This window comes from Mesoplodon mirus (assembly GCF_964341445.2).
Source record: "Mesoplodon mirus genome assembly, chromosome: 3".
Taxonomy (NCBI): Eukaryota; Metazoa; Chordata; class Mammalia; order Artiodactyla; family Ziphiidae; genus Mesoplodon; species Mesoplodon mirus.
Window position 1 is genome coordinate 93,917,714 of NC_138978.1, and position 17,761 is coordinate 93,935,474.

At 36.9% G+C, this 17,761-nt stretch overlaps 1 pseudogene across 1 annotated transcript; it reads right to left on the reverse strand.

Moving 5' to 3' along the window:
- Window positions 1–16,117: 16,117 nt before the first annotated feature.
- Window positions 16,118–16,974, reverse strand: LOC309799619 (CBY1-interacting BAR domain-containing protein 1-like; annotated as a pseudogene). Its single transcript has one exon. The product of its transcript is annotated as a CBY1-interacting BAR domain-containing protein 1-like (transcript).
- Window positions 16,975–17,761: the final 787 nt, after the last annotated feature.

The following is a 17,761-nucleotide window of genomic DNA, read 5'->3' on the forward strand; positions in this document are numbered from 1 at the left end:
TGAAGAGGAGGGAATACTTCCTAACTCATTTTATGAGGCCAATGTCACCCTCATGCCAAAACCAGACAAGGACAACACACACTCACACAAATTACAGGCCAATGTCTCTGATGAACACAGATGCAAAAATCCTCAACAAAATATTAGCAAACCAAACTCAGCAATACATCAAAAGGATCATAAACCATGATCAAGGGAGATTTATTCCAGGATGCAAGGATGGCTCAATGTCTACAATTCAATCAACATGAAACACTACATTAAAAAAATGATAAAAAACATACCATAATCTCAAAAGATACAGAAAAAAACACTTGACAAGATTCATTATCCATTTATGATAAAAACTTTCAATAAAGAGAGAATAGAAGGAACATACCTCAACATAATAAAGGCCATGTATGAAAACCAACAGCTAACATCACACTCAATGGTGAAAAATTGAAAGCTATTTCTTTAAGATCAGGAACAAGACAAGGATGCCCACTCTTGCTGCTCCTATTCAACACAGTATTGGAAGTCTTAGAGCAATTAGGCAAGAAAAATAAATAAAAGGCATCCATATTGAAAAAAAATGTAAAACTGTTTTAGATAAGATTTTATAACTAGAAAACTCTAAAGTCTCCACCAAAAAAACTATTTGAAATAAAAAACAAATACAGTAAATTTGTAGGATACAAAATCAATATACAAAAATCTGTAGCATTTTTATATGCTAACAATGAGCTATCAGAGAAATTAAGAAAACCATCCCATTTACAACTGCAACAAAAAGAATAAAATATCTATAATTAAATATAACCAAGGAGGTGAAAGACCTGTACACTGAAAATTATGAGACATTGTTGAAAGAAATTGAAGAAGACACAAATAAATGGAAAGATATTCTGTGCTCATGGATTGGAAGAATTAACATTGTCAAATGTCCATATTACCTAAAACAGTCTACTGATTCAATGAAATCTTTATCAAAATACCAAGGACATTTTTCACAGAAATAGAACCAAAAATCCTAAAATGTATATGGAACCACAGAAGATCCTGAATAGCCAAAGAAACTTTGAGAGAAAAGAACAAAGCTGCAGGTATCACACTTCCTGACTTCAAACTACATCACAAAGCCACAGTATTGACAGAAAAACAGATACATACATCAGTGGAACTGAATTGACAGCCCAGAAATAAACCCACACTTATATGGACAATTAATTTATAATAAAGGAGCAAAGACCATACAATGGAGAAAGGATATTCTTTTCAATAAATGGTGCTGGAAAAACTGGACTGCTGCATGCAAAAAAATGAAACTGGGCCACTATCTCACACCATACACAAAAATTCACTCCAAATGGGTTAAAGACTTGAATGTAAGACCAGAAACCATAAAATTCTTAGAAGGAAACATTGGCAGTACACTCTGACATTGGTCTTAGCAATAGCTTTCTAGAAATGTCTCCTCAGGCAAGGGAAACAAAAGCAAAAATAAACAAATGGGATTACATCAAAATAAAATCTTCTTCCCAGCAAAGGAAACCACCAATAAAATGAAAAGCCAACCTACTGAATGGCAGAAGATATTTGCAAATGTTATATCTGATAAGGGGTTAATATCCAAAATATCTAAAGAACTCATATAACCGCATAATAAAATCACAAACAACCCAATTAGAAAATGGGCAGAGGAGCTGGATAGATATTTTTCCAAAGAAGACATACAGATGGCTAACAGGCACATGAAAAGATGTTCAATGTTACTAATTATTAGAGAAATACAAATCAAAACTAAAATGAGATATCACCTCACACCTCTCAGAATGGCTATTATCAAAACTCTCATGCACTGTTGGCAGGAATGTAAATTGGTCCAGCCACTATGGAAGACAGTATGGAGATGCCCCCCCCAAATTAACAACAGAACTACCATATGACCCTGCTATCCCACTTCTGGGTATTTAAGCAAAGAATACGAAAACACTAATCCAAAAAGATATCTGCACCCCCACGTCCATTGAGGCAGTATTTATAATAGTCAAGATATAAAAACAGCCTAAGTGCCCATTATGGGATGAAAGGAGATATATATATATATATATATATATATATATATATATATAGCCATAAAAAAAGATGAAATCTTGCCATTTGTCACAACATGGATGGACCTTGAGGGTATTATACTATGTGAAATAAGTCAGATGGAGAAATACAATTACTGTATGATTTCACTCATATGTGGAATACAAAAACTAATAAACAAATAAACAAAACAAAATAAATGAATAAACAAAACCAAATAAAAACAAACAAGTAGATACAGAGAACAGAGTAGTGGCAGAGAGTAACCACTAGTAAATGGGTAAAGGAATTCAACTGTATGGTGAGAAATGGAAACTAAATTTTGGGTGGTAAGCATGTTGTAAGGTATACAGAAGTAGAAATATAATGTTGTATACATAATATATATAATTTATATAATGTTATAAGTCAATGTTACCTCAATAAAAATTAATTAATTAAAAAATAAAATACACATTATTGTACATGTTCCACAGTTTCTGATATGTACTATTTATTTAATAATAAATAGGTATCTTTTGAGTATCTTTGTGCCAGCCATTTTCCTCAGTGGTGAAGTTAATGGTGAAAAAGACAGACAACGTCTCTACTCCCAAGCATTCACCAGCCTATACATTTCTACAAAGTATGGACACAGAAGTGTTAACACTAAAATACCACTCAGAGGAAAACAGGCGTCAGATTGTTAAAATCTGAGAATTTTAAATAAAAATTCTATACTTGGTTTTGCATTGTTGGTTTGTGTTTACATTGTATTCAAAAAGATTTACTCTAATAGTTATTTTACAGCTTGCTATTAGATACTACCACAATATTTAATCTAGAGCAAATATGACTATATAGCCCCAAGAATCAAATGTATGTTATATAACTATCAGTGTCTGCCTTTTAAGATACTGTAAGTGGTCTTTTCCTTGATGGGTATTAACTGTACAGTCATGGAAATATTATTAACAATCAAAGAAAGAAACTTTATCACAGATTTGGCAGAGTTAATTTATTCCTTTTAGCTTTCAGAAATCTTTCATAAAAATAGATAGCACAGAGTCTAATGTATAATCTTGTTGTGAGTGGTTGGTTATACATTGAGATATCTTGACACACAGTTGTTAGAAGATCAGAAAAATGCAGAGCCCAACTGAAAGGCTAATTGTGTTTTGTGTCACATGTGGCATCACAGCAAAAGAGAGGCACACCGTGGGGGAAGAACACCCTTTCTGAAGGCTGAGAACCATTCATTTTACAGCATTTCCAAACACATCTTATAGAGAAGAATAAATTTGTTCCACCTTCCTTACCTTCATTCAGGAATCTAATAATTCATTCATCAAAATATCTTTAAAACATATAGCTGATTCATTTTGTTATACAGTAGAAACTAACACAATATTGTAAAGCAATTATACTCCAATAAAGATGTTTAAAAAAAAGATTTAAAAATGATCTTTAAAAATACATGAAGGAAAATAATTTATTTATATAATATTCCAACATAACATTTCTCTGGTTTCAGTACAGGAAGCAAAGATACTTGACATTGACTGATTCAGTGATTATCAGACTTTTCTCTCTTACCACCTCACTTTTCCTGATTCAGCTGTTACATTGAGTCTTCAGAGCCGTTATCAATGAGACATATGACTCTCAGTCCTTTGAATCCAGCTTGCTTGAAAAAACAAACAAACAAGCAAACAAAATGGTGTACAGAAGGGTGAAGAGGTGGAAAAAACCATCTCACTAACTCCAGATACTTATGGGTCGCTGCCATCACCAGCATACAGGCTATGTAGCTCCATTGCTGTTATTTTTCAAGCCCATAATTCTTTGAGAAGCCTGTGGCCCTATATAAATATGACACAGAACTTGGGTAACAATATGGCATTGATTCTGAAATGATATTTTTTAAATACTTTATATTTGATACATGAAAACCTGGTTGCCTCAACAAATTTGTTATCTGTACAAATATCCATTTTTTTTTCCCATTGTGAATCAGTAAAATGAAAGGCTATCAGATCACAGTTAGGTTCGGTAAAGAAAAGAAATATTGAGGTTGGGTAATCCTATTTGATTATATAGTAACAATGGATAATATTTTTTAACAGATACTATGTCAAGTAATTTACACACGGAAAAGTCTTTACTTGATATTATGACACCAAACCAATTATTACTTTAAAAATAGCTTGAATGATCTCACACAACAATCCATGTGATTCACACCAAAGTCTGTGCTCTTAACCCCTCCCCTAAACTGCCTTCTCTATCTGAGAACTCCAGGTCTTTGTTTTTGATAAGCACAAGTTACTCTGTGTTTTCCTGAAGCACTGGCTCTACACTGGTGGGGAGCCGTGGAATTCTCCCAGCAAAATCCCTTGGAAAAGGAAGAGAGTGTCATGCAGAGGGACGAAGAGACACAGCTGCCAGCCACAGCCAGTATCTTTCTCCTTTAGAAAGCCTGCTGAGTGGCAGAGAGGAGGAAATATCAGTGTCAACCAGTCTGATGATCTACCAGGTAAGACTGAGAACAAACTAACAGTAGACCTGCTTGGACAGGCTTTTATCTTGTCTCTGGGTGGAATGGCTTCACTTCCTAGAATATCGGTACAATTAAGAAATGTATTAGCTGACTGTTAAACTATTTTGTAACTCAAATTATGTGAGCCTAAGAAACATGGCATTTAGATCGTAGTTTCCTCTTACTTTTACCCCAGCCCCTGTCTTAGAACATGTTACTTCCTTCCTAATGCTCACTTCATCCAGTATTGTCTCTTTCTTAACAAGAACATGCAGAGTTAGGAGAGAAATTGGAATAGTGAAGGTGCAATTGTCAATGCCACTTTAAACTACAAGATTTCAAAGAAACTGTACTGTTCTTCCAAGTTAATTTGTCAAAGTCTCAAACCACAAAATAACATTCTAAGCAAAAACCTCAATTCTAGCTATTAGGAAGAAGTTTGAAGCAGGCCTATTGGTACTGTAGTGCTTACTGACATTTCAATGACAAGGAGTGCCAAGATATACTTTGTAAATCCAGCACAAACATACTAATCCATTTATTGAATGTCATTCGGAATTTCTACTCCAGCTTTGCAGTAGTCTTTTGGTAAATATTAGACCAGTTTCTTACTAGTGTATGTTTAACTTAGTTAATATCAGTGCTCTGTTTATGATGCCAAGAGGGGGTTATTCTAAGTTCTAGATGTGATTTCCTCACTTGTTACCATGAGGCAAAATGCATACTATATCATTCTCAATGGAGAAAAACTGAAAGTATTTACTCTAAGATCAGGAACAAGACAAGGTTGCCCACTCTCACCACTATTACTCAACATAGTTTTGGAAGTCCTAGCCATGGCAATCAGAGAAGAAAAAGAAATAAAAGGAATCCAAACTGGAAAACAATAAGTAAAACTGTCACTGTTTGTAGATGACATGATGCTATACATAGAAAATCCTAAAGATGCCACCAGAAAACTACTAGAGATAATCAATGAATTTGGCAAAGTAGCATGATATAAAACTAATGCACAGAAATCTCTTGATTTCCTATACACTAATAACAAAAAATTTGAAAGAGAAATTAAGGAAACACTCCCATTTACCACTGCAATGAAAAGAATAAAATACCTAGGAATAAACCTACCTAAGGAGGCACAAGAACTGTATGCAGAAAACTATAAGACACTGATGAAAGAAATTAAAGATGATACAAACAGATGGAAAGATAAACCATGCTCTTAGATTGGAAGAATCAACATTGTAAAAATGACTATTCTACCAAAAGCAATCTGCAGACTCAGTGCAATCCCTGTCAAGCTACCGATGACATTTTTCACAGAACTAGAACAAAAAACTTTACAATTTGTATGGAAACACAAAAGACCCCAAATAGCCAAAGCAATCTTGAGAAAGAAAAATGGAGCTGGAAGAATCAAGTGCCCAGGCTTAAGACTATATTACAAAGCTACAGTCATCAAGAATGTATGGTACTGGCACAAAAACAGAAATATAGATCAATGGAACAGGATTGAAAGCCCAGAGATAAACCCACGCACCTATGGTCACCTTATCTTTGATAAAGGAGGCAAGACTATACAATTGAGAAAAGACAGCCTCTTCAATAAGTGGTGCTGGCAAAACTGGACAGCCACATGTATAAGAATGAAATTAGAGCACTTCCTAACACCATACACAAAAATAAACTCAAAATGGATTAAAGACCTAAATGTAAGGCCAGACACTATAAAACTCTTAGAGGAAAACAAAGGCAGAACACTCTATGACATAAATCACAGCAAGATCTTTTTGGACCCACCTCCTCGAGAAATAGAAATAAAACCAAAAATTAAAAAATGGGGCCTAATGAAACTTAAAAGCTTTGGCACAGTAAAGGAAACCATAAACAACATGAAAAGACAACCCTCAGAATGGTAGAAAATACTTGCAAACGAAGCAACTGACAAAGGATTAATCTCCAAAATATACAAGCAGCTCATGCAGCTCAATATCAAAAAAACAAAAAGCCCAATCCAAAAATGGGCAGAAGACCTAAATAGACATTTCTCCAAAAAAGACATACAGATGGCAAGAGGCACATGAAAAGTTGCTCAACATCACTGTATTAGAGAAATGCAAATCAAAACTACAAAATTACCTCACACCAGTCAGAATGGCCATCATCAAAAAATCTACAAACAACAAATGCTGGAGAAGGTGTGGAGAAAGGGGAACCCTCTTGCACTGTGGGTGGGAATCTAAATTGATACAGCCACTATGGAGAACAATACAGAGGCTCCTTAAAAAACTAAAAATAGAACTACCATATGACCCAGCAATCCCACTACTGGGCATATACCCTGAGAAAATGATAATTCAAAAAGACACATGTACCACAATGTTCATTGCAGCACTATTTACAAGAGCCAGGACATGGAAGCAACCTAAATGTCCATCAACAGATGAATGGATAAAGAAGATGTGGCATATATACAATGGAATATTAGTCAGCCATAAAAAGGAAAGAAATTGAGTTATTTGTAATGAGGTGGGTGGACCTAGAGTCTATCATACAGAGTGAAGTAAGTCAGAAAGAGAAAAACAAATACTGTATGCTAATGCACATATATGGAATCTAAAAAAAAAAAACAGTACTGATGAACCTAGTGTCAGGGCAGGAATAAAGATGCAGGCATAGAGAATGGACTTGAAAACACAATGGGGGAAGGGCAAGTTGGGAAAATGTTAGAGTATAGCATTGACATATATACACTACCAAATGTAAAATGGATACCTAGTGGGAAACTACTGTATAGTACAGGGAGATCAGCTTGATGCTTTGTGATGACCTAGAAGGGTAAGATAGGGAAGGTGGGAGGGAGGCTCAAGAGGGATGGGATATGGGGATACATGTATACATATAGCTGATTCACTTTGTTGTACAACAGAAACTAACACAACATTATCTCCAATAAAGATATTTTAAAAATGCATGTTATAGTCTATTTGCAATCATGACTATATTTCTTCCAATAACAAAGATACCTTAGCTCTAAGGAGCTTTAATTCTGTTGTATCTTCAAAATCCTTTGAAAAAAACATCACAGGAAAAGAAAGGATTCAAAAATGTTTTTTTTTTAGTGCTCTCCAAGCCCCACAGCACCCAATATGAGACTATTCCCAGATTGTCTTATGGCTCCATATACAACCAGTTCAACTTTTTGTTGACCCGGTGAGTCAGTTCAGTGAAACAACCTGTCAGTTTCATATTATATAATGGTCTAACCAATTTAACTGAATTGCCAGGAAGTTTGAAACAGCAAGCAATCAACTCAGGCAAAGCAGTTAAAGTGATTTTTACCTGTAGGTATAGTCTAAGCGTTTGATATGAAGTTCTATAAGTTAGTATGTTTTATCTATACAAAAATTATGTTTTATTATAAAATATTCCTATTGTTTTGGCCTGTTCCTTCTTTTTTATTATTTAAAAATTGTTTACATGTATTTATTGAGTGTCTATAAAAAGTAAAATCTGTACAGGGAAGAATAAAACCCAGAATGGTCTGAAATTCATAGAAAAGATTAAAGGAGAAAATGTTTTCTCTATTAGCTATCTCTATTTCATAGAACTAGACCAGAAAGGGCAATGCTGGGAAAAGGTTGGAGTTATTGAGAGTGGGTCTGTGGGACTCCTTGACCCCCATGACATGCTTGGAAAGAACAGAGAAACTATCACATGTGAAAATATAGTAGGATAAAATCTGAACGTTTATAATAAAGACCATTTGCCAGACCTGGGTGAACTCCATTCAAGAGAATGACAGAACCTGCTCCACGAAGTCATGAAGATCAGAGTTGCCTCAAGCCTAGAAAATGGCAGTTGTCAAATTTTCAAAATGGTAGAAATAATATATTTTAATATATATAGAAGAGTAAATTTTATTTTGATCTTTTTCAGACTAAGAATGAATTGGTATTGATTAGATGACATGTAAGCACATAGAATAGTGGGCACTGATATGCAGAATGAGTTCACCAAGAGCAAGTTAAGCCATATTAATAACTTAGCAGATCAGCGGAATGCCCAGAGAGCTGAGTCAAGGATAAAATTTAGGTTCATGTGCTCTATGTTTGTCATGGCATAACTCTTTTTCTTTTTCTTAAATCTTTATTGGAAGTATAATTGTCTAATTGCTTTACAACGTTGTGTTAGTTTCTGCTGTATAACAAAGTGAATCAGCTATACATATACATATATCCCTATATCCTCTCCCTTTTTAGCCTCCCTCCCACCCTGCCTATGCCACCCTTCTAGGTGGTCACAAAGCACAGAACTGACCTCTCTGTGCTATGCAACTGCCTCCCACTAGCTTTCTATTTTACATTTGGTAGTGTATATATGTCAATGCTACTCTCTCACTTCGTCCCAGCTTGCCGTTCCCCCTCCCCATGTCTTCAAGTCCATTTTCTACATCTGAGTCTTTATTCCTGTCCTGCCCTTAGGTTTATCAGAACCTCCTTTTTTTTTTCTTAGATTCCATATATATGTGTTAGAATATGGTGTTTGTTTTTCTCTTTCTGACTTACTTCACTTTGTAGACAGACTCTAGTTCCATCCATCTCTACAAATAACTCAATATCATTTCTTTTTATGGCTGAGTAATATTTTATTGTATATATGTGTCACATCTTCTTTATCCATTCATCTGTCGATGGGCACTTAGGATGCTTCCATGTCCTGACTATGGTAAATAGTGCTGCAATGAACATTGTGATACATGACTCTTTTTGAATTATGGTTTTCTCAAGGTATATGCCCAGTAGTGGGATTTCTTGGTCATATGGCAGTTCTATTTTTAGTTTTTTAAGGAGCCTCCATATTGTTCTCCATAGTGGCTGTATCAATTTACATTCCCAACAACAGTGCAGGAGGGTTCCCTTTTCTCCACACCCTATCCAGAATTTATTGTTCCTAGAATTTTTAATGATGGCTATTCTGACCGGTGTGAGGTGATACCTCATTGTGGTTTTGATTTGCATTTCTCTAATGATTAGTGATGTTGAGCATCTTTTCATGTGTTTGTGAGCAATCTCTATGTCTACTTTGGAGAAATGTCTATTTAGGTCTTCCGCCATTTTTGGATTGCGTAGCTTGTTTTTTTTGATATTGAGCTGCATGTGCTGCTTGTATATTTTGGAGATTAATCCTTTGTCAGTTGCTTCATTTGCAAATATTTCCTCTCATTCTGATGGTTGTCTTTTCATCTTGTTTTTGGTTTCCTTTACTGTGCCAAAGCTTTTAAGTTTCATTAGGTCCCATTTGTTTATTTTTGTTTTTATTTCCATTTCTCTAGGAGGTGGGTCAAAAAGGAACTTGCTGTGATTTATGTCATAGAGTGTTCTGCCTATGTGTTCCTCTAAGAGTTTTATAGTGTCTGGTCTTACATTTAGGTCTTTAATCCATTTCGAGTTTATTTTTGTGTATGGTGTGATGAAGTGTTCTAGTTTCATTCTTTTACATGTAGCTGTCCAGTTTTCCCAGCACCACTTATTGAAGAGGCTGTCTTCTCTCTATTGTATATTCTTGCTTCCTTTTTCAAAGATAAGGTGACCAAGGTGCATGGGTTCACCTCTGGGCTTTCAATCCTGTTCCATTGATCTATATTTCTGTTTTTGTGCCACTACCATACTGTCTTGATTACAGTAGCTTTGTAGCATGGTCTGAAGTCAGGGAGCCTGATTCCTCCAGCTCTGTTTTTCTCTCTCAAGATTTCATTGGCTATTTGGGGTATTTGTGTTTCCATACAAATTGTAAAATTTTTGTTCTAGTTCTGTGAAAAATGTCATTGATAACTTGATAAGGATTGCATTGAATCTGTAGATTGCTTTCAGTATTATAGTCATTTTCACAGTGTTGATTCTTCCAATCCAAGAACATGGTCTATTTTTCTGTCTGTTTGTATTGTATTTAATTTCTTCCATCAGTGTCTTATAGCTTTCTGCATAGAGGCCTTTTGTCTCCTTAAGAAGGTTTATTCCTAGGTATTTTATTCTTTTCATTTCAGTGGTAAAGGGGAGTGTTTCCTTAATTTCTCTTTCAGATTTTTCATTGTTAATGTATAGGAATGAAAGCGATTTCTGTGAATTAATTTTACTACTACTTTACCAAATTCGTTGATTAGCTCTAGTAGTTTTCTGGTAGCATCTTTAGGATTCTCTATGTATAGTATCATGTCATCTGCAAACTGACATTTTTACTTCTTCTTTCCTGATCTGGATTCCTTTTATCTCTTTTTCTTCTCTGATTTCTGTGGCTAAAACTTTCAAAATTATGTTGAATGATAGTGCTGAGAGTGGCTAACTTTGTCTTCTTCCTGATCTTAGAGGAAATGGTTTCAGTTTTTCACCATTGAGAATGATGTCGGCTGTGGGTTTGTCATATATGGCCTTTATTATATTGAGATAGGTTCCCTTTATGCCCGCTTTCTGGAGAGTTTTTTCATAAATGGGTGTTGAATTTTGTTGAAAGCTTTTTCTGCATCTATTGAGATGATCAGATGGTTTTTCTCTTTCAATTTGTTAATATGGTGTATCACATTGATTGATTTGCATATATTGAAGAATCCCTGCATTTACTGGGAAAAACCCCACTTGATCATGGTGTATGATCCTTTTAATGTGCTCTTGGATTCTGTTTGCTTGTATTTTGTTGAGGACTTTTGTATCTATGTTCATCAGTGATATTGGCCTATAGTTTCCTTTTTTGTGACATCTTTGTCTGGTTTTGGTGTCAGGGTGATGATGACCTTGTAGAATGAGTTTGGGAGTGTCCCTCCCTCTACTATATTTTGGAAGACATTGAGGAAGATAGGTGTTAGCTCTTCTCTAAATGTTTAATAGAATTCACCTCTGAAGCCATCTGGTCCTGAGCTTTTGTTTATTGGAAGATTTTTGATCACAGTTTCAATTTCAGTGCTTGTGATTGGTTTGTTCATATTTTCTATTTCTTCCTGGTTCAGTCTTGGAAGGTTGTACTTTTCTAAGAATTTGTCCATTTCTTCCAGGTTGTCCATTTTATTGGTATATAGTTGCTTGTAGTAGTCTCTCATTATCCTATGTATTTCTGCAGTGTCAGTTGTTTCTTCTTCTTTTTCATTTCTAATTCTGTTGATTTGGATCTTCTCTCTTTTTTTCTTGATGTGTCTGGCTAGTGGTTTATCAATTTTGTTTATCTTCTCAAAGAACCAGCTTTTAGTTTTATTGATATTTGCTACTGTTTCCTTCATTTCTTTTTCCTTTATTTCAGATCTGATCTTTACGATTTCTCTCCTTCTGCTAACTTTGGGGTTTTTTTGTTCTTCTTTCTCTAATTGCTTTAAGTGTAAGGTGAGGTTGTTTATTTGAGCTGTTTCTTGTTTCTTGAGGTAAGATTGTATTGCTATAAACTTCCCTCTTAGAACTGCTTTTGCTGCCTCCCATAGGTTTGGGGTCATCGTGTTTTCATTGTCATTTGTTTCTAGGTATTTTTTGATCTCCTCTTTGATTTCTTCAATGTTCTCTTGGTTATTTAGTAGCATATTGTTTAACCTCCATGTGTTTGTATTTTTTACAGTCTTTTTTCCTCTAATTGATATCTAGTCTCATAACGTTGTTGTCAGAAAAGATACTTGACACAATTTCAATAATCTTAAATTTACCGAGGCTTGATTTGTGACCCAAGATATGATCTATCCTGGAGAATGTTCCATGAGTACTTGAGAAGAAAGTGTATTCTGTTGTTTTTGGATGGAAAGTCCTATAAATATCAGTTAAGTCTATCTGGTCTAATCTGTCTTTTAAAGCTTGTGTTTCCTTCTTTATTTTCATTTTGGATGACCTGTCCATTGGTGAAAGTGGGGTGTTAAAGTCCCCTATATTATTGTTACTGTCGATTCCCCCTTTTATTGCTGTTAGCCTTTGTCTTATGTGTTGAGGTGCTCCTATGTTGGGTGCATAAATATTTACAATTGTTTTGTCTTCTTGGATTGATCCCTTGATCATTATGTAGTGTCCTTCTTTGTCTCTTGTAATAGTTTTTATTTTGAAGTCTATTTTGTCTGATATCAGAATTGCCACTCCAACTCTATTTTGATTTCCATTTCCATTTGCATGGAATATCTTTTTTCATCCCCTCACTTTCACTCTGTATGTGTCCTTAGGTCTGAAGTGGGTCTCTTGTAGACGGCAAGAGACCCACTCTTGTATTTTTGTATCTATTTTTTTGTATCTATTCAGCCAGTCTGTGTCTTTTGGTTGGAACATTTAATCCATTTACATTTGAGGTAATTATCAATATGTATTTTCCTATTAGCATTTTCTTAATTGTTTTGGGTTTGTTATTATAGGTCTTTTCCTTCTCTTGTGTTTGCTGCCAAGAGAAGTTCCTTTAGCATTTGTTGTAAAGCTGGTTTGGTGGTGCTGAATTCTCTTAGCTTTTGCTTGTCTGTAAAGCTTTTAATTTCTCCATCGATTCTGAATGAGATCCTTGCTGGGTAGAGTAATCTTAGTTGTAGGTTTTTCTTTTTCATCACTTTAAATATGTCCTGCCACTCCCTTCTGGCTTGTAGAGTTTCTGCTGAAAGATCAGCTGTTAAACATATGGGGTTTCCCTTGTATGTTATTTGTTGCTTTTCCCTTGCTGCTTTTAATATTTTTCCTTTGATAGTTTTTGATAGTCTGATTAGTATGTGTCTTGGCATGTTTCTCCTTGGATTTATTCTGTATAGGACTCTTAGCACTTCCTGGACTTGATTATTTCCTTTCCCATGTTAAGGAAGTTTTCAAGTATAATCTCTTCTAATATTTTCTCAGACCCTTTCTTTTTCTCTTCTTCTGCTGGGACCCCCATAATTCGAATGTTGGTGCATTTAATGTTGTCCCACAGGTTTCTGAGACTGTCCTCAATTCTTTATTTCTTTTTTCTTTATTCTGCTCTGTGGTAATTATTTCCACTATTTTATCTTCCAGGTCACTTATCCATTCTCCTGCATGAGTTATTCTGCTATTGATTCCTTCTAGAGTAATTTTTAATTTCATTTATTGTGTTGCTCATCATTGTTTGTTTGCTCTTTAGTTCTTCTAGGGCCTTGTTAAAGATTTCTTGTATATTCCCCATTCTATTTCCGAGATTGTGGATCATCTTTACTATCATTACTCTGAATTCTTTTTCAGGTAGACTGCCTATTTCCTTTTCATTTGTTTGGTCTGGTGGGTTTTTACCTTGCTCCTTCATCTGCTGCATATTTCTCTGTCTTCCCATTTTCCTTAACTTACTGTGTTTGGGATCTCCTTTCACAGGCTGCAAGTTCATAGTTCCCATTATTTCTGTTGTCTGCTCCTAGTGAGTAAGTTTGGTTCATTGGCTTGTGTAAACTTCCTGGTGTCAGGGACTGGTGCCTGTGTTCTGGTGGGTTGGTCTGTATCTTGTCCTTCTGGTGGGAGGCCTGCATCCGGTGATGTGTTTTGGAATGTCTGTGAACTTAGTATGACTTTAAGCTGCCTCTCTGCTAATGGGTGGGGTTGTGTTCCTGTCTTGCTAGTTGTTTGTCATGGAGTGTCCAGCACTGGAGCTTGCTGGCCATTGGGTGGAACTGGGTCTTAGTGTTTAGACGAAGATCTCCAGGAGACCTTTCACTGATTAATATTACATGGGGCTGGGAGGTCTCTGGTGGTCCAGTGTCCTGTACTTGGCCCTCCCACCTCAGAGGCTCAGGCCCAACACCTGGCTAGAGCAACAAGACTCTGCCACGGGTCTCAGAAGAAAAGGAAGAGAGAAAACAAACAAACAGACCCTAGGACAAATGGGAAAAGCAAACCTAAACACACAAAATCACAGAAAGAAGCATACACATAGACACTCACAAAAAGGGAAAAAGAAAAAAAAAAAAGAGAGCAACCAAACCAATAAACAAATCCACCAATGATAATAAGCACTAAAAACTAAACTAAGATAAACATAAGACCAGAAACAAATTAGATGCAGAAAGCAAATCCAAAGTCTACAGTTGGTTCCAAAGTCCACCCCCTCAATTTTGGGAACATTCATTGTCTATTCAGGTATTCATCAGATACGGGGTTTATCAAGTTGATTGTGGGGATTTAATCTGCTTCTCCTGGGGCTACACAGAGAAATTTCCCTGTCTCTTCATTTTCGCACAGCTCCTGGTGTTTAGCTTTGGTTTTGGTCCTGCCTCTGTGTGTAGGCCACCCTCAGGGGTCTGTTCCCTGCCCAGACAGGAGTAGGTTAAAGCAGCAGCTGTTTAGGGCTCTCTTGCTCACTCAGGCTGGGGGAGAGGGAGGGGTACTGTAGTCATAATTGGAATGCAGGGCGAGCCTGCGGCAGCAGAGACCAGTATAACATTGCAACAGCCTGAGGCATGCCGTGTGTTCTCCCAGGGAAGTTGTCCCTGGATCACGGGACCCTGGCAGTGGTGTGCTGCACAGGCTCTCAGGGGGAGTCTGGGTAGTGACCTGTGCTTGCACACAGGATTCTTGTTGGCCGCAGCAGCAGCTTTAGTGGCTCATGCCTGTCTCTGGTGTCAGAGCTGATAGCTGCAGCTTGTGCCCTTCTCTGGATCTCATTTAGGTGGTGCTCTGTCTTCTGTGAATAGACAGAGAAGGAATTCCCTCTCCTCACGCACCCTGAAACAATGGTCTCTTGTCTCTTAGGCAGGTCCAGACTTTTTCCTGGACTCCCTCCCAGCTAGCTGTGGCACACTAGCCCCCTTCAGGCTGTCTTCACACAGCCAACCCCAGTCCTCTCCCTGGGGTCTGACTTTCGAAGCCCAACCTCAGCTCCCACCCCCCACCCACCTCACCAGGTGAACCAACAAGCGTCTCAGGTTGGTGAGTGCTTATTGGCAATGATCCTCTGTGTGGGAATCTCTCTGCTTTGCCCTGTACACCCGTTGCTGCGCTCTCCTCCACGGCTCTGAAGCTCCCCCCCTGCCCACTGCCCGTCCCCACCAGTGAAGGGGCTCCCTGGTGTGTGGAAACTTCCTCCTTCACAGATCCCTCCCAAAGGTACAGGTCCCATCCCTATTCTTTTGTCTCTGTTTTTTCTTTTTTCTTTTGCCCTATCCAGGTACATGGGGATTTTCTTGCCTTTCTTGCCTCCTGCCGATGCAGGGGACACGGGTTCGTGGCCTGGTCTGGGAAGATCCTACATGCTGCGGAGTGGCTGGGCCCGTGAGCCATGGCTGTTGAGCCTGCACGTCCGGAGCCTGTGCTCCACAATGGGAGAGACCACAGTGGTGAGAGGTCCGCGTACCGCAAAAATAAAATAAAATAAAATAAAATAAAGTTTACATGGACACGTCCTGAATTTTATTTATTGATTGATTGATTGATCAGCATAAATTTCCTTTAATAATTTCTCCATTTCCAGTAGGATTTCATTTTGAGGTTTAACATATGAATCCAGTGTAAAGTTCTACAGTTTTAGTAAATCTGGATTTCAAGTCATTTAAGATGAAAATGGAAATGCAAAGTTTACTTAAGAAATTTAATTTTCTTCTTCTATAACGTCTGAGTCTTCATCTTCTTCATCATCCTCTTCTGCTTGTTGATCCTTTCTTAGTCAACAAATAGTTACCTGTCCTGCTCCAGATAAACACTTAGCTGACAGTGATCTCTGAAGAGGTGACTTTGAATTTGCTCTGATGATATCTAAATGACATAAATAATCTGGTGGATACAGAGAATTTTGGAAAACCTCTAAATCTTCTTCTTCATCAATCTGTTGTATTTTTTGGTAGGTAGCAGTGTAGAACTCTAAAGCTTTGCTGTGAAATAACGTTTCGATAATGATAAATTCTGAAAATATTGTCTTTATATCCATTATTTTCTGCTTTTCAAAATTGTCAATAGTTTCCTCCAAATGATGAGTTGTTCAGGTAGCATCCCTTGTAGCTCTTTGTAATTCAGTTTCTGCCTGTGAAATAACATGTCAGTCAGATGGGTTTCTCTGACATATTCTTTCTGAGTTAACTGTTGAAAAGCTTCTTGATTCCTTGCTGTTAATGTTACTTTGAGGTCATCTCGTTTCATTTTTACAATGGTTCCATAAGCTTTCAAATGTTCAACTACTTTGGCTTCAAGTCTTTCAACGTCTGCTTGTCAATAATCCTGAAGTTTGGCAAACTCGTCAGCAAAGTTTTTCAGGCCCTGCTTTAAAGTTGGGGTCTCTGTAGAGGCATACACATTGATTTCATTCACCAGGAGCTCTGTTTTGTATCCCAGTCTGGCAGTTTTCTGCACATAAGCAGCAAAGATTTAGCACAGCTCTCCAAAATACTTCTCCACATTTGTGACAGGATCTTACAATTGAGCATCCTGGTTCTCCAAGCTGCACCTCAACATCTTCCCTCACACACAGCCAGAGACCGTGGGCTGGGGCCCAAAGACAGGGGCTCTGAGGCACCCAGGCCCATCCTGGATTTTAAAAAGAAATAAATGTAAAATAAGTAATTTCTAGATTTACCTTTATAGTCTATTAAAAAAGGCTTTAACTTGGCAGTGCAAAACAAAATTAATGCACAGCACTTTAACAAATATCACTACTCAAGAACAGTATGAAAAATATTAATTTTAAAAAGCAATTTTTAAAAAGATAAAGTCTAAAATGTTTACTGAAAGCAATACCCATTAAACAACAACAACAGTTCAGGTCAAAGACATCTTTTTTTTTTCTTTATGTATGGGTTATTTCACAGAGAAATAGTTGAGACTCCATGATTGTATGTGATTGTATGAACATTGTGGTTGCTTATTCAGTACTCAGAATGCTGAGACTTACCGGTTGTCATTTAGGATCAGAATGAATACACTTAGGAATATCCATTTCCAACTAAGATGGAGTAGCTGGGAACAGAATTATCACTGAACCTGAAAAATAAAAAACACAGATGGACAAAATATATGGAATAAAGGTTATCAAGGCACTAGCATCAGTGAATGTAGGACAGTGATGCCCAAAGGATGGGGAGACATGTTTTGTGCCCTATGAATTTCCCTAGATTTCTGTGTTGAGAGGATTTCCAGGTCACAGGGTATGGAGGCAGAACTGAGGCAGAGTCTGGCCAACACCCTGAGTTGAAGAGACAAAGCTGAGAGTTTGAGGACAAAAAGCTGTCTGGAGTTTACCTCC